Source organism: Drosophila obscura, unplaced genomic scaffold (genome assembly GCF_018151105.1).
Source record: "Drosophila obscura isolate BZ-5 IFL unplaced genomic scaffold, ASM1815110v1 contig_180, whole genome shotgun sequence".
Taxonomy (NCBI): Eukaryota; Metazoa; Arthropoda; class Insecta; order Diptera; family Drosophilidae; genus Drosophila; species Drosophila obscura.
The window spans coordinates 100,316-115,963 of record NW_024542768.1 but is presented as its reverse complement, the minus strand read 5'-3'; the positions used below and the strand labels follow the sequence as shown (position 1 = coordinate 115,963).

The 15,648-nt window shown below is 41.3% G+C and overlaps 1 long non-coding RNA gene across 1 annotated transcript; it reads right to left on the bottom strand.

The window, feature by feature from the left end:
* Positions 1-1,989: 1,989 nt before the first annotated feature.
* LOC121404035 lies at positions 1,990-2,892 on the bottom strand. Its single transcript, XR_005967651.1, has 3 exons — positions 2,524-2,892; positions 2,225-2,291; positions 1,990-2,108 (listed from the first exon to the last, which is right to left on the bottom strand). It is a non-coding gene; the product is annotated as an uncharacterized LOC121404035 (long non-coding RNA).
* Positions 2,893-15,648: the final 12,756 nt, after the last annotated feature.

Below are 15,648 nucleotides of genomic sequence, written 5' to 3'. Positions count from 1 at the left end.
AAATTAATAATCATGCAAACTGAGACAACTGGCTGATAGATATGAACGGTTTTCTTTCGAATAAGTAATTGTTGATATGTATTTAATTAATTTCAATATCTTAAACAGCCAACACCAACACATACGTCTTCATTGGGTCCAACGATACGCAAAATAAGGTTATGGCGGAGTGAGTAAAAACCAAAAGATTGTGGTAATTCTATTACATTTTGCGTTCATGCTGGACAGTATGAATACGTACATATATACATATTTATGGTTAACTATATTTGATTCCGTTCTCAAAACCTAGAATGCACTTTTGTCTTAGTTTCCCTAAAACTTAAGAGAACTCTAGATATCTGAGTGCCAATGAATTCCGTTTATAATAAAAAGATTAATTAGTCTACACTTACCTTGCCTTACATATATATATATATATATATATATATCAAATAGATTCCCATTCTTTACAATTATCTAATGAATTTAATTAAATAATACCTAGTAATTAAGAAATTAGTACCCTATTTCAAATATCTATATTAATTGCTGCCTTCTTGTTTGTAACACTATGGTTACCCGAACTGAAAATAATTTTTGTATTAAAATATGAAGTGTTATGAATTTGAAATGAATCTTTAAACTTTTTGTAATAGTCTGTCTAGTATCCATGCCAGGATCTTATAAAATGTGGTGAATCTGATTAAAAAGGTTGATCAAGGGACAATGCAGCAGTTCTCACGCATTGTCATGGTAGGGTGGGTAGAGAAGAGAGGGACAATTCACAACTAGGTCCCCTCCAAATAGAAATGGGTTCAGTAGGGCTTTATTTGGCGTGTCGGCGCTGTTTGATCATAAGTTTTTTTTTGTTTGTATTAATACAATAGCCACATATAGTCTACCGTACAAGTGCACTAATTAAATGTAGTGGAGTACAAAAGTACAGTTTGGTGAGGAAGAACCCCGACAATCCGGCGAGCTAGATCCGAGCCTAGCAAGAGTGCACACGACCAAACCAAAGACAATATAAGTATAAGATGCGTAACGCTCATACATTTCAATTGCCATATGCAAGACAATTTTGCGGCCAGCGACGAAATTCGCGCCATCTCGCTCGCACAAATTTGAGAGCGTGCGAATCTAAAAATAGAATCCGCTTGCATGTGTAAGTACACACAGAACAGCAAGTACGTATGTGTGCGTACTTGTGCTAAGCGGCCGGACGATTTTCGAGACGGAAACCTTTTTACGAGTTGAGAAACGAAATTATATACCGGCGTTGAATACGTCGCATCCTGAATACCCTAATGGCAATTATTCCAATGTGATTCATGGAATTTCATGTATTAAATATATTATGTATTTTTATATATGTATATCCGATCATTATTATCGAATATACCATCTGAAAAGAAATTATCATTGGAGGGATATATACATATAATACATATATGAGTTTTTTAATATTGGGGTGGTAAGCGTCCTGCAAAATTAACTTACACTTATAAAGTGAAGGGTACCCTGCAGTTCCAAAAGTCACTTTTCACTCGTGATTCATTCGGTGAATCACTCATGGCATGTCCTCTGCCACTGGTGACTCACTGGTGAAACTCCAGATGAAATTTGTATGGACATGTCCGCTTTTGTCACTCGTGAAACTTCATATGAAATTGTCACTGAATTTTCTAGTGATTTCACCGGTGGCTTATACGTATAAGCCAGGAGTGAAATCACTCGGACATGCCACGAGTGATTTCACTGGTGACATGCCACGAGTGATTTCACTCGGGATGTGCCACGAGTGATTTCACTGGGGAAACTCCCGAAAATGTCCTATATGAAATCACTCGTGATTCATCGAAATATCCCATATGAAATCACTCGTGACTCTTTTGAAATGTCCTATATGAAATCACCTGTGAGACTTCTCATTAAATTTAACGGAATTTCACGGATAATTTCATAAGTGAAAGCCACCCAAAAATTTCTTTAAACACTTCATTCAAATAAAAGTAAATATATTTATTTTACACAGATTTTCTAGATTTTTCATTGATTTAATTATTTTTAATTATCTGTAGGGCCTTTCTTAACTGACTCGATCAGGTTAATAAGCACCAATGCTCCTGAAATGATATAAAAAATAAAAATATTTAGCCACGGAAGGTAATATTTTCTGAACTAACTTCTGAGTTATGTTCAGATTTGTATAAGGCAATACACATATGAAATTTGATTTTACCTTTGAGGCATTTTAAACAATTACTCCTGGACTAATATTTTGATTTTGACTTCAGAATTGTTTTGATCTGTAAATAAATAAGTCAATTTGTACATATATATTTTTTAATTAAAAATGCTGTATTTGCAGTTACATGGGTTTCCTCGAGCAAAAACAAACACTCGCAGCGACGCACATGGTTAACGGGACCACACCGCTTGAATGATCTAGAATCTAAACATACATATTTGTTCTTGCGAAACCCATGTACAAATTTAATTTAACTAACAACGCGCACTGTAATCACTGAATCCACTTACCTGACTTTAAAAACACTGAAAAACCACTTTTAAAAAGAATAACATGTAAAAAGACGCTCAACTCAAAAAAATCACAGCCGCTCGCAACAAAAGATTGCACCAAATAATCGGTTTTTCTCCCCTCATCCCTTTGAGGAGACGAAATGCGCGAGAGTAGAAGAGTTAGGGTCGAATGCAGGTAGAGAAAACTAAAAATATGAGAGAGAGGGAAATCTATGGATATCTGCTTCTCTTTCTTACGAGTCAGCTTCGATCTGCAGCAGTTGAAGCTGGTCAGAATTTCATGCTGACGTCGACGTCGCTGCCTTTGTCGACGTCGAGCCCGAACAATTTTTCCTATGACACTTTCATGCCGTGACAGCCAGAACTGCAGGGTATATTTCGACAGCGCTGTAAAAAACGTATGCATGTGCACACATACAGTCGTCGCGACGACTCGGCTCGGCTGTCGCATCGGCAAAGAACCAACTTCGTGTGCCTTCGTATGCTGTATGCATACAAGAGAGCGGCTGGCTCTAGAGCGCTCTCTCTCTCTAAAAAATTTCAAGAGAGCCTGGAGCCAGCTCTAGAGCCAGCCCCGAAAATTCGTGTGCAGAAATTTCGTATGGCGTTACGCATCTTATACTTATATTGTCTTTGACCAAACCTTGCTGTACGCCGCCCTTAAAATTCAGTTTTCACCATCTGCTGATATCAAGGCCTATATATATGTATACATATGTATATAAACTCTGGTACACTACACATTTTGGCGCCCAACGTGGGGCCAGGCAACTTGCCTTACAATCTAAAACCTATTCTGAACTATTATTAAAATTTGGATTTATAGTGTCATACTATACAGGCCGAGTTATTTTAATAAAACACGCAAATATTGCCTTGGTTCACCAAGCTCAACCGCTTATCCATTTAAATAACAAAAATTACAATTTTTTTTTTTATAATTATATTGCTTAAAGATCAAGATTTCCAAATTTGTATGTGGACTCTGTTTTAGGATTTAGTAACTGCAATTCTTTTCGTTAGGATTGGTTAACCAAAGCAGACCCACAGTGCAAAATTGCGAGTATCGGAAATAGTTATGCAATACCAAACCATGATCAGTGTAACCAGGAATTGTTTTACGATTTTGCGATCTCAATTCTTTTTATTTTGGATTGATCGACCAAAGCAAACCTGACTAACACATAGTGCACCCTGAATTATTTGGATTTACAGTTTTATATTGCGAAAACGCGATAATTGTCCAATGGTTCAATGCAAGAGGTCATAAATGATAAATCGTCCATATTAATAGCAATAGAAAAGCCTACTGAAACCTATTAGATAATTATAAGTATTCTGGCATGTGAGAAAGACAGACGTTATTTATATTACAACCACTTATTATTGCAAATTATTCTTTTGATTTTTTTTTATATTCTTAAATTTTTTTTTTAAATATCTTTATTGTGTCTGATATATAATGGCTGTAAGGCGAAGCACAGAAGACATCACCATTGCTTGGCAGGAAGCAGAACCATTTTGTGGTATTTGCAACGAAGTATTGGGGGCTAGTGAGCTCATAGCAAATACTCCGTGTAGACATAAGTTCCACAAAATTTGTATTTTGGAACATATTAGAACAAATCCAAAATGTCCCACCTGTACATTAGATTGTTCTGCTCTAGCACTAACATTCTCTAACAACACATTGTTAGCAGAGCTTAACGCCGAAGGAGCGCGACCACCCAGTGCTAACGAATCTTTTAGTACGGTAGACGGTACGTCAAGTCGACCTAAAAGGGGGCAAAAGTTCAGTAGAAGAGGTATGAGTACAAGATCAACTCAACGATCTAAATTGGATCGCTCACTAACGGAACCCGAAACCAACAATACAACCCTTCCGATAAATACTCAAGTTGAAATCGCTAATTATGTCCAGTCTGCTGTTAGCATTCAACAGGCTCAGTTGATGGAACAGCTTTCTTCCTTCTTAAGCAAAACTATTGAATCTTCGATTCAAAGTCAATTAGCGTCACTCCAGTTGACACAAGCTGCACATACTACACCAGATGTATCACGTAACGGTAATAGTAACCAGACGAATAACATTGGTAGCACTCAAGCACGAGATAGTAATGCAGAAGTCCTTTTAGATTTTTCAAGGGTTGGTGCGAATCGAAGTAATTCGAGCTCACACGTAGCACCAGCAAAAGTTTCTAGTATAATGCAGAATTGGCGCATCAAATTTGATGGCTCAAAGACTTGCATGAGGATGGATGAATTTATTTATCGAGTCCGTTCTTTAACTCAACAAAATCTATGTAACAATTATCAGTTGCTTTGCGATCACTAGTACCTCCTATTCTCGGGGAAAGCTAGTGATTGGTATTGGAAGTTCCACCGCACTTACCCAAATTTTACTTGGGATACATTTTGTATAGAGTTTAGACGAAGATTTGAGGATGTAGAGACCGATTACGATATCTGGGAGAAGATTAGGAAACGCCGTCAGGGCGAAAACGAATCATTCGACGACTTTCAATATGCTATCGAAGATCTCGTTGACAGGCTTCAAAATTCTGTTGCAGAAGAAGATGTTGTCGATTTACTAATTAGAAACTCGAAGCCTTCCCTTCATCTTGAACTTCTTCATTTAAAGATCGCAAATAGGTCTCAGCTACGACGAGATGTGCGTAAGCATGAGCAGTTTTATAATGATATAAAATCGGTCAAGCAAAAGACCCTACGCTCATATGTATCAGAATTGTCAAATCCAGACGATAACGAAAAGCTATCCGATGACAATTTAGAACCGGACGAAGTATGTCAAATACAACGTCGCGCTGCGCAGACAGTTCCAATTTGCTGGAATTGTGACACCAAAGGTCATAAATTCGACGATTGTGTTGGTCCACGAAGGATCTTTTGTTACGGTTGCGGAACCAAGGATACTTACAAACCAACATGCCCCAAATGTAACCCTTCGGGAAACAGGCAGAGGGATGTGTCAACCAACAACAAACAGACACATCCTTAAAAAACAGTTGTCAAGAATCACCTACTGATTTGACAAACGACCAATGTTTAACAGAGCCGAAGATCAGCTCTCAAACAGTAGAGAAACCGCGGTTAACACCACTTCATTTTTCATTTATTCTTTTACAAGAAAGGGTAAATAATTACAATATTACTCGTAAAGAAATTTTTGATAGAATAGATAGCTTTAAATTTGTAAGGAAGCCTAAACGTTCAACAAAACGTTTAAGGAATTTTTGGAAAACTGTTCGCATGAATAAGAACAAGTTTATTTCCGCCATATTTCTCAAGTCTGATAACAGGCTATATACTAATGTCATCATTGAGGGCAATGAGTACGTAGCATTGTTCGATTCGACAGCTACAATCAGTTGTATCGGAGGTTCAGCTGCAAAAGATTTAGTAGGCCATAGCAAGATTAAGAAGTGTTCAGGAGCTATAAGAACGGCACTGAAAACCAGGTCATAGGCAAGCTGGTAACACAAATTAACTACCGCGGATGCACAGCTCATTTAGAAATGTTTCTTATCCCTGAACTCAAGCAAGACGTTTATTTAGGGATAGACTTTTGGCAAAAGTTTGGACTTCTGGATCAAATAGCACACACTGCCGAGGTATCTGAATTAGATGTCGGAGGTACTGATGATGTAGAAGAACCACCAAACCTACATTAATTGACACCGGACGACAGAAGTCGCTTGAACAAAATAATAGGTATTTTTCCATCTTTCGCCACTGAAGGATTAGGCCGTACTAGTTTAGCCACACACTCCATAGATGTTGGAGCAGCTATCCCTGTAAAGCAGAGGCACTGGCCAGTATCGCCAGCCATAGAGAAATTGATGTTTGCCGAAGTTGACAATATGCTAGCGCTCGATGTTACAGAAGAGTCGACTAGTCCCTGGAGCAGCAACTGTGTTTTTGTAAAGAAAGGCGAAAAATATAGACTTTGTCTCGATTCAAGAGAAGTAAATAAAGTCACAAGACGTGACGCATACCCTTGCCACATATCGATGGAATTTTTGAGTCGGTTACCACCCGCTCGCTACATCACTGGCTTGGACATGAAGCATGCATTTTGGCAAATCCCGTTAGACGAACAATCACGGCAATATACTGCCTTTACAGTGCCTAATAGGCCATTATATCAATATAAAATGATGCCGTTTGGTCTTTGCAATGCCGCTCAAACTCTGTAGATTAATGGATCGAGTCATTCCAGCTCATCTTCGTACTCGCGTCTTTGTATACTTAGACGATTTACTTGTTTTATCAAATGATTTCGAGTCGCATTTATTGTTGTTACAGGAGATTGCTTTGTGTCTACGGAAAGCAAATCTTACCATTAACATAAGTAAATCGAACTTTTGTATAAAAGAAATCACGTATTTGGGTTTCATTATTGGGAATGGTCAGATAAGAACCAATCCTGACAAAATCAAGGCCATCTCAAAGTTCCCTGTGCCAACTACTCTTAAGCAACTGCGTCGATTCTTGGGATTATCCGGTTGGTACGGACGATTTGTTGAAAACTACGCCACAGTTAGTTTCCCCCTAAGAGAATTACTAAAGAAAAAGAAGGACCTACAGTGGAACGAGAATGCTCAACAGTCGTTTGAAACGTTAAAGTCCAGTTTGACCGCTTCACCCATCCTGACTTTTCAAAACCTTTCATTTTGCTTTGTGATGCTAGCAGTTACGGAATCGGTTGTGTTTTGGCTCAAGATCGAGAAGGTGTCGAACTGCCAATAGCGTATATGTCGGAAAAGTTGTCAAAAGCACAACGTAACTATTCGGTTACGGAGCTTGAGTGCTTAGCCGTCATAAAAGGTATTAAGAAATTCCGCTCTTATATTGAGGGTCAAGACTTCGTAGTCATAACTGACCATGCTGCACTACAATGGTTAATGCGCCAGAAAGATTTATCAGGAAGATTGGCGAGATGGTCAATGAAATTACAAAGTTTTACGTTTAATATTTTACATAGAAAAGGTTCCCTGAATGTTGTCGCTGACACTCTATCACGTCAGGATGAGCCTGCTATAGAAGAGCTTATGCAAATAAAACCGATGGTTGATCTAGAGTCAGACCAATTTAAATCCGCAGAGTATCTGAGTTTGATAGAAAATATTAATCCAAAATCAGAGTAAGTTCCCAGACTTGAAGTCTTTAAGAGAACAGGATTCGCTTCGGGAGATGAATCTCAAGAGGAAGCCTCATGGAAACTTTGGGTTCCGGCTGGATTGATTACAGATGTTTTGTATCAGGCTCATGACGCTCCCAGCTCAGCGCATTGTGGGATGAGTAAAACTGTAGAGAAACTCAAAAGATGTTTATTCTGGCCTCGCATGGTTAGTCAGACACGGAAATATATATCGGAATGTACCGTCTGCCGCACGACAAAGAGTCCGAATATGATTCTCAGACCTCCTATGGGTAAACCGTTCACTTCTGATAGGCCGTTTCAAAAGTTGTACATAGATCTGCTAGGGCCGAATCCGCGCACGAAGAAGGGGAACATAGGACTGCTCATAGTAGTCGATCACAATACCAAGTTCCATTTTCTGTGTCCTCTTAAGAAATTCACAGCCCCTAAAATTTGTGAATGTCTGGAAGGATCTCTGTTTTATACATTTGGTTGTACCAGAAGTTATATTGTCAGACAATGGATCGCAATTTAAATCTAACTACTTCCAGGCATTTTTAAATAGCTTCGGCATAATACAAAAGTGTACTGCTATTTATTCACCGCAAGCTTATGCTAGCGAGCGATTGAATAGATCTGTAATAGCGGCGATTCGAGCTTATATCGGTAACGAACATACCAATTGGGATTGTAACCTAAATGCCATCAGCGGTTCACTTAGATCTACCTTGCTAGGAGTACAGGGTATTCTCCGTATTTTCTAGCTTTCGGTCAAAATATGATTTTAAATGGGAAAGATTACGCACTTTTACGTAAGCTGGACCTGTTAAATGACGACACCAGAATAGAGAACCCAGATTCATTGCAGCTAATCAGGCAAAAAGCGAAGGAAAATATCAATAAGGCACACGAAGAAAATACCCATAGATACAATCTTCGCTGCCGTGATGCACTACTAAAGGTTGGAGACTTAGTGTATGCTAGAAATTTCACACAGAGTAGTGCCATAAAGAAGTTTAGTTCTAAGCTAGCACCTGTGTTTATTCCCGCTGAAGTAAATAAGAAGCGAAGTCCGTATTATTACGAATTGGTCGATGAGAACAAGAAAAACCTCGGTGTGTATCATCTTAAAGACATACAAGTCAGGAAATAAGTCCTTCTACTTGAGGTCTTCAGATAATTCTTCTTCGAGCAGGTCTTGTAGGATTATATGTGCTGTAGTAGCCAGCAGAAATTTGGGAAAATAATTTTATGCTCGTTCACGTCTTGTGGTACCCCAATAGTTTTAATGCCAAGCTCTAGCCGCTCGTAAACGATATTCACAGCTTTAGCCGCTCGTAAACGATATTCACAGCTTTAGCCGCTCTTAAACGATATTCACAGCTTAAGCGCTCTTATCTTTACTGCGCTCACGCATACTTTCGAGCTACGAACAGTGGGGAGCGTAACCGATAATCGTACGATTGCACAGTTAAGAACTGCCTCATGCTGCTGCAGAGGTATGAGAACATACGATTGCACAGTTAAGAACTGCCTAATGCTGCTGCAAGGGTATGAGAACATACGATTGCACAGTTAACGTAGAACTTAAAGCTCTGACGAAACGCGCGTAGACGATCGTCTATTGATGCTATGATCATTAGAGAAAATTTGATGAACAAGTGCAGACGTGCAGATTTTTACCGTGCCCAGAGTGTTCAAATAAAAGTGCATTATATTTATACCCGTACTCAAAAAAGAGTTAAGGGGTATATTAGTGGTAAAAGTGGATGTGTGTAACGCAGAGAAGGAAAATTTTCCGACCCCATAAAGTATATATATTCTTGATCAGCATCAATAGCCGAGTCGATATAGCTATGTCTGTCTGTCCGTCTGTCTGTCTGTCTGTCTGTCTGTCTGTCTGTCTGTCTGTCTCGATGAGCGCCTAGATCTCAGAGACTATAAGAGCTAGGGCAACCAAATTTGGTTTCCAGACTCATGTGATATCCCACTGCTACAAGTGTATTTCAAAATTTCGCCCCGCCCCCTTCCGCCCCCACAAAGAACGAAAATCTGTGGCAGGCACATTTTTAAAGATACGATAAAACTAAAAACGCAGTATCGTAGAGAATGCCCATATCTACCAGATTGCCGAATCTGAATCAGATCGGATCATAATTATAGCCAGAATGAAGAAATGAATTTTCTGTTGGTTCCCCTCCCCCTCCCGTTCCAGACACCGCAACTCATTTTCCTTCTCGCTCGCACACTCTGCCGCGTTCAGTGCGCGAGCAACCCCTAGCGGAGGAGATGTAGAATATAAATGGTACATGTACAATCTACATGTTAGATGTGGAATATACATTGTAGATGTAGATGTAGATAACAGATGTAGCAAAAAAATGTAAAATGTAAAATTTTTTTTTTTTTTTTAATTCTAAAAAATCATTAGCTCAAAAATGTATATACAGACTGAGTACGGGTATAAGTAGAGTCGCGTCCCCAGAAGCGACTCACACGTTCCTTCTCGTTTCACCTGCTTTTATGCGCAGAACATTTTGTAATAAGACCAAGCGAACTACATATTCCATTTATGTATGGTTATTAGGATAATATATTGAAGTGTTGCTGTGTATCTCTTGCCAAAGGTATGTTACCATGTTCGTCCAGTGCCCATGTGCTTACATAACCTATGTTGCAGGTCAAAGCATCTTAAGCTGCCCACCGCGGTGAAGTCTGTCTAAGACTGCCCTGGGAGCAGACTGAGGAAAAAGTTGTCGATTTTAGTCCAACTGCAACCTTCTTGGTGGAGTTTCATCATCCCTTGTGGACCTATGGTCCAAATACCTGTATACAGTTTGACGGAAGGTACTGTCCCATTCCACTTGGGGCAGATAGACTGGCCGCGTCTACAGAATTGGCTCTCGTATCTAATAAAGAGTCTACATCGTAAACCGGAGTCGGATATATCGCCCAAGTGCCTCTTACATCTCCTCGAGGAGATTTCCGAATCGCAACAGACTAGCCCGGTCATGCCTTCTTCATTGGATTCCCCCGCAGTCTAAGTTTATATTTATACCAATATATTCAAAGTTCCATTAAAATCTGCCATCTCATATATGTCAGCATTGCAATTCAGTGTATGTGAAACTTTAAAAGTACTCCTCGCTAATGGCAAGGAATCGTGCGATGTAAATGCACCATGCAGTTCCCTTTTGATTTGATTTTCTTTTCGCAAATAATTTGTAATCTTGTTCTTTACTCATATATTTATATATGCAGAAGAGATGTCAAATAATGTAAATTAATAATCATGCAAACTGAGACAACTGGCTGATAGATATGAACGGTTTTCTTTCGAATAAGTAATTGTTGATATGTATTTAATTAATTTCAATATCTTAAACAGCCAACACCAACACATACGTCTTCATTGGGTCCAACGATACGCAAAATAAGGTTATGGCAGAGTGAGTAAAAACCAAAAGATTGTGGTAATTCTATTACATTTTGCGTTCATGCTGGACAGTATGAATACGTACATATATACATATTTATGGTTAACTATATTTGATTCCGTTCTCAAAACCTAGAATGCACTTTTGTCTTAGTTTCCCTAAAACTTAAGAGAACTCTAGATATCTGAGTGCCAATGAATTCCGTTTATAATAAAAAGATTAATTAGTCTACCCTCACCTTGCCTTACGCATATATATATATATATATATATCTATATCAAATAGATTCCCTTTCTTTACAATTATCTAATGAATTTAATTAAATAATACCTAGTAATTAAGAAATTAGTACCCTATTTCAAATATCTATATTAATTGCTGCCTTCTTGTTTGTAACACTATGGTTACCCGAACTGAAAATAATTTTTGTATTAAAATATGAAGTGTTATGAATTTGAAATGAATCTTTAAACTTTTTGTAATAGTCTGTCTAGTATCCATGCCAGGATCTTATAAAATGTGGTGAATCTGATTAAAAAGGTTGATCAAGGGACAATGCAGCAGTTCTCACGCATTGTCATGGTAGGGTGGGTAGAGAAGAGAGGGACAATTCACATCTAGGTCCCCTCCAAATAGAAATGGGTTCAGTAGGGCTTTATTTGGCGTGTCGGCGCTGTTTGATCATAAGTTTTTTTTTGTTTGTATTAATACAATAGCCACATATAGTCTACCGTACAAGTGCACTAATTAAATGTAGTGGAGTACAAAAGTACAGTTTGGTGAGGAAGAACCCCGACAATCCGGCGAGCTAGATCCGAGCCTAGCAAGAGTGCACACGACCAAACGTTGCTGTACGCCGCCCTTAAAATTCAGTTTTCACCATCTGCTGATATCGAGGCCTATATATATATACATATGTATATAAACTCTGGTACACTACAATGGCCAAAAATTAAGCTGGCTTGGGGCCATACGTGACCGTGTCCAGCTTAAAAACTTGGATGTCATCTTTGGGTGAATCACGCCACAATATACACTGTAACAGAGAATCTGGCTCTGCCACACGCACACATCGGTACATCTTACAAATGTCTCCGGTAATTCCAATAGGAAATGTACGAAAACGCACTAGAGTGGTGAAGAGCTTCGCCTGAATTGTGGGCCCTGACATTAGGTGCTCATTTAACGAGACTCCAGATGACGTCACTGCTGAGCCATCGAACATGACCCTTAACTTTGTGGACGAACTCTCCTCTTTCAATACGCAATGGTGCGGCAAGAAGTATTTACACTCATGTACTTGCGAGCTTGTCACGGACGACATATGCTTCAGGGCCAAATATTCCTTAATGAATGCTGCGTATTGCTCCTTAACCTTTGGATTTCCACTAAACTTGCGCTCAAGATTCTCCATCGCCTTTTGGCTTGCAAATACGAATCGCATAACAGACCTACATCACGCTTCATCGGCCGATGAACAGAGTGTTCCCCCGTAGGCAACCTACTGTAGTGCTGGTTGAAGTACACTTCAGCTGCGGACATCCTTGAGATTGGCTTGTAGACATGTTTTACTTCCCAGAACTGACGAACCGACTCATCTAAGTGGACAACTGGGGTAGGCGCAGGCTTTGATAACGACTGGGGCAATCAATTGCAGCCTACCGAAAACATCCATCAAAGGAGTGTTTTTTGCAGCAATGACAATCCCGAATCAATCAAGAACAGGAGACAGCAATGAAATCTGCCTGCTTTTACTTTCATTTGTCATTTGTCTCTGGAGACAACGAAGCCCTTTGAACAATGTGGGTTCCCCCACAAATGTCCTCGAGTGTAAGCTTTGGTGAACTAATCCCTTTTTGAGGTATTTAAAAACATATCCAAAAATTCGTTGCATCGTTCCAAACGAGTTGAAATGTCCACTCGAGCCGAAGTTAGTAAAGCCTTCTGCCGAACTTCTGGAAGGTCTCTCTCTGGCAAACAAGATTTAGGCCAATTATCCTTCTCCATTTGTAGAAATGCCGGTCCCACAGAGACGACTGCAAGAGTTTTTGAGGTGAGGCTCCCTGGGAAATTATGTCAGCCAGATTCAACGCGGTCGGTACATATTTCCATTCCATTCCCTGCGTCAGCTGCTGAATGCAGCGACCCTGTTAGCAACGAACACATTGAATTTTGAAGATGGCAGCAAGGCTGATAAAGATTGTGAAATTGCTAATCTATTCGCTTTATTCGACCACAGAACCAAGCCAAGAACAACAAGGCAGCAGCCGAGCATGGGCAGAGGAACGACGACGAGGCAGCGAATCTCGGCAGAGTGTGGACCCACCCCCACACATGAAAAAGAGGGAGACAGCGCGATCCCGATGGACGATCGGGAATCGGCCCGAGTACCTCTGACAAGACGCTGCCTGGAAAAAGAAGGGTTCGAGCCCGCGTCGAATAGTGCAGCTCGAACTTAAGTGAAGATCTCAGAATGTTTCAGTCGTGTTCGCGGAAGAAAAGATAAAGCAGACTATTTTTGTGACACTTGTACCTCTACCGAAGTGCCCGTGCCTACTCCCTCCCCCAGCGACTACGAAGAGATACGAGGAACGAGGAACAAAAAAACAAGCAGCAAGGGATACCAGGCCATGGGGAGGGTAAGCTGGCCTCACTTAAGTGAATAGCGGTACGAAAGGTATGGAGTAGGGACATTAAATAAAAAAAGAATCATTGAATATACTGGATTTCTTCTCCTGGGAGGGAACTGGGAGCTCATGTTGGTAATTTGGGGAGTCAGTCCGCGGCACTGGACGTGGATCTGATCCTTCCCCTTCCCGCAGTACTTCTTTCGCTTTAGTTTGGGGGTCAGTCCGCGGCACAGGACACGGATGCACGAGGTCTGATCCCTCCCCTCCCCGTTGTAGTTGTTCCCTCGCCTCTGGGGAGCCAGACTGCGGATGCTGGCCGTGGAGAGTGCGGCTGATCCTTCCCCTTCCCCTGTTGAAATGCGACCTAACTTTTGGAGTCAGTCCGCTCGGTGCCCGTGGATCTGATCATCCGCCTTCCCCGTTGTAACTGCCCATCTGCCCATGTGTCCGCCCTCGCATTCTAGTGCGTTGGTGCGGCACGCGTATTGATCTTCTCGAGGATCGGGTCCTGGCCAGACTGAGAGTATATACCCCGGCATTACTTCCATACAGATGGCGCCCGAGCAGGGACCGTCGAGCTAGAGATCAGATACCTATAGTGTAGTATAAAGGGAGTGTAGTAAGGAGGAGCAGCAGAATAGTGGGCGCAGTGAGTGAAAAGGGGGAAACAGCAGTAGCGGCGGATACAGAGGTATGACGGAGGGGTGCGTGAGGTCCCACCACATCCCTAGGAGAAACCGCTTCAAAAATCTTCGCCGGGAGCTACGGCAGGCCCGGGAGGAATCAAGAAACCGCAGCAGCAGCTGGAAGGCCATGTCGGCAGAGCCACGAAACTGTACGTTGCAGGAAACTACGCAGTAACCAACGGTAGCAGGTAGCAGCAGACAAAGCTAGATACAACAACAGCACACCGCTAAATTGAACCCCGAATCATGTACAGTTGATGCTGGTTTTACCAATATTCCTAGCACAGAGCCTTCGCATTTTTGGTAATTTTTGGCCCACGCGACAGAAAATCGGCAACCGACAGAAAGAGACGCGAAGTGACTCCGCGGAATCAGCAGAAACGCAACCGCGTTTTTAGCGCATCGCAAAGTACAGCCTACGTTTCACGGTCCAGCGGACGAAGCATCGGACGCCCAGGAGCAGAGCAACCGTGGCGAACAGCGGCTACCGCGAGATCAGCAGCAGTGACAAGGAGAGAGCGCCAAGAACCCGAACGGGGCAGCGGCCACACGGCGACAGAAACGACACTGCGACCATCGGGATCCGAGCACAGGACAGAGCCACGATCGGGTGGAGCAGCGCGGGTGGCAGAGCTCTCTGCCCCGAAAGCAGACTGTCGGCCGATATAATGAGGAGCCGATGCTCCAGCAAGGGAATCAAGCTATCCTTCACCGGAGACACATCGAATTCTAACCGCGAACCGGAATACTTAAAACCAAACAAAACTCATCGGAATCCAATCCAACCGTAGTCGCCAAGTTGACTGTATCCGTTTGGGTAGATTTAAATAAATCCAACTAATTTTCCTTCACAGAAGGTATTGAGTATTGAAATCACAACTGTGATTGATGATTGTTCAGGCCAGCAGCGCTGTTAACAGAGCAGCGTTAACAGTCGGTTGACAGTGTTGCTAACAGCGGACTGTTAGCTCGCTCTCTCTCTTTCGTGCCCTTTGCTCTCGCGCTGCTCAGTCACGATCCACTCGACTCTCCAGCACTGGCGCTAGCATTATGCTGCCCAAAATACATAGGGGGAATCTCTCTTCAACTACGAACCGATTACAAGCGCACATCAACCCCCAGCTGTATCAATTACCCGCAAATATACGCAAACATGTAATTGACGGCCCCGACTACTTTTATACGGGAATGGGAATACGGTCTTT